The sequence below is a fragment of the Poecilia formosa genome, unplaced genomic scaffold (genome assembly GCF_000485575.1).
Source record: "Poecilia formosa unplaced genomic scaffold, Poecilia_formosa-5.1.2 Scaffold720, whole genome shotgun sequence".
Taxonomy (NCBI): Eukaryota; Metazoa; Chordata; class Actinopteri; order Cyprinodontiformes; family Poeciliidae; genus Poecilia; species Poecilia formosa.
The window spans coordinates 63,652-66,132 of NW_006800659.1; the positions used below are offsets into that span (position 1 = coordinate 63,652).

Below are 2,481 nucleotides of genomic sequence, written 5' to 3' on the forward strand. Positions count from 1 at the left end.
TATATATATGCTTCATGTGTTCTATGTTCAGCTTGTTCAATATTACTTAACCTGAATGAGCCAATCAGTAGAAATGACAATGAACAAGTCTAGCATAACCTCTGATTTACACTCATCAGTATCTGATGCTGCAGCAGGTTATTGATCTGCTACTTATCGCTGTATCTGGTTCAGAAAATCAAATTAACAAAAAACCAACCTGTAAAACCCGAGTCCAGGTTAACAGCTGATATAGTAGAATCACAAACATTAAGCTGAATTGGGCAGAGTGGTGGCTACATTGAGGGTTAGTGTCGTGATCTATGTTCTCAGTGTGTTTAGTCTAGGTTTTCTGTGTTTATTTAGATCTGTGTTCCTGTGAGTCCCTGTGTTGTCCTGTCTCTTCCTCCCTTGATTGTTTCCCATGTGTGCCTTGTTCCCTGATTACCCTCCCTGTGTATTTAAACCCACCTGTTTCCTTTGTTCCTCGTCGGATCCTTGTTGTGACTTGTCTTTCACAATCGTTGTGTCGTATGCCAGTCATCTCAGTAGAACTGTGAAGTCCTGAGTGTCTGTTCAGTTTCAGTAGTCGTCATAGTAGAACTGTTAGTCCTGTGTCAACGCCGGCTTTCGTTCCAGCTGTACTGTTGCTACCGCTGCTGAGCTCTCGCTCCCCTCTCTGCCGATGGCACTTTCTGTTAGAACCCCCAGACGGCCACTAGCCGTCCCGGAGACTTGCCGTCTCTGGGACAGCAAGTGGCTTACTGGACTGTATGTGAGCTGAATTATCAGTAAATCTTCACTTACCTTCTACAACCTGGGTCTTTGGCGTACATCCTCACCGCACCCCCAACCCACACATCATGACAGAAGGATCCGACCAAGCCAAGCTGGGGAACGCCCCTTCCGTCATCGTGGACCCAGCGGACCGGCGGTTGCTGTTAAGGAACATACAGACCTGCACAGCCGAAGTTGCTGAGCCGTAAGTTCCTGCCAGTCACTTCAGCACCGCCACCCGGATGCTGGTCTGGCTGGAGGGGTGGATTTTCCGGTTTCCTTTCCTGGTTTTGGAGGTTATGCGCCATGAGGTAGAGTGTGAGTTTCAGACTGCATCTGCGGTGTTGAAGGGAGAACCATTGCACCATTACCAACAAACTTCATGTTCCCACTCTGTTGGACGGTGGGAGTGATCTGCCTCTGCGCTGATCACTCCGTCCATCTCCGTTCCCCCAGTTCCAGCCTCGTTACCTGCTCCAGTGTTCGCACCATTTCCGGACCCACCACCTCTCATCGCCGTGGCATCCAGCCAGCATTCTGCCACAGTGCCCATCCCGCCTCCAGCTGTAACCCAGATGGTTAAGGGGTTTAATGCAGCCAGGCTTTCTCCGGGACGGCAAGTGGCTCGGGTCACTGCTTGGACATTACCAGTCTGGGTCCCAGTGTCTGTTCCTGTGCCGGGAGCTCCAGCTCCCGATCCCAGGTCTGTTCCGGGGGTTCCAGCCTCCAAGTCTGTTCCTGAGTCCATTCCTGAGTCTCTAGAGTCCATCCCAGAGTTCTTTAGAATCCATCCCTGAGTTTCCCTGTGCTCCTCCTGAGTCTGCCTCCTATTGCTCGCCCGAGACTCTGCACCCCAGCGTTCTTCCCGAGTCTACTCCACCCTGTGAGTCTTCGGAGCCCCCTGCAGGCCCCTTGGAGCCTGCTGTTGGCCCTCCTGAGCCCTCCTCCGGGCCCATCATGGTTCCGGTGCCGCCCTCAAAGGCCCCAGTTACTCTGGCGTCGCCTGCTGAGGCCCAAGCTCTTACTGCGCCAGAATCGTCTTCCGGACCCGCGTCCAGGGGTCCATTACCTGCACCAGCGATGCCTGCTGGACCTACCTCCGGGATTCTACCTCCGCCCACTGGACAGTTCACGCCAGGCTCCGCCCTGATCGTACTTTTCCATTATGGACTGAGTTTATTTTGTTTTTCGTGAACTGTGACCCTGCTTCCGACGCCCCTCCACCCTGGTTGTACCCCGCTGACGGGGGGTACTGTCGTGATCTGTGTTCTCAGTGTGTTTTTTCTAGGTTTTCTGTGTTTTAGATCTGTGAGTCCCCATGTTGTCCCATCTCTTCCTCCCATGATTGTTTCCCATGTGTGTCTCGTTCCCTGATTATCCTCCCTGTGTATTTAAACCCACCTGTGTCCTTTGTTCCTTGTCGTGACTTGTCTTTCACAGTCGTGTTGTATGCCAGCCATCTCAGTAGAACTGTGAAGTCCTGAGTGTCTGTTCAGTTTAAGTGGTCGTCATAGTAGAACTGTTAGTCCTGTGTCGCCACCAGCTCTCATTCCAGCTGTACTGTTGCTACCGCTCCTGAGCTCTAGATTACCACTCTGCCATGCTGCCAGCTTCCTGGACTGTATGAGAGCTGAATTATCAGTAACACTTCACTTACCTTCTACAACCTGGGTCCTTAGTGTACATCCTCACCGCACTGCAACCACACACATCATGAGAGTTAGA

At 51.9% G+C, this 2,481-nt stretch overlaps 1 protein-coding gene and 1 long non-coding RNA gene across 4 annotated transcripts in view; one reads left to right on the plus strand and one right to left on the minus strand.

Moving 5' to 3' along the window:
• LOC107834683 (excitatory amino acid transporter 3-like) overlaps positions 1–2,481 on the plus strand; it is a 109,421-nt gene that overhangs the window by 61,603 nt on the left and 45,337 nt on the right. The window lies entirely within an intron of this gene.
• LOC107834688 (uncharacterized) lies at positions 312–2,443 on the minus strand. The gene is made up of 2 exons (XR_001660499.1): positions 2,348–2,443; positions 312–654 (listed from the first exon to the last, which is right to left on the minus strand). It is a non-coding gene; the product is annotated as an uncharacterized LOC107834688 (long non-coding RNA).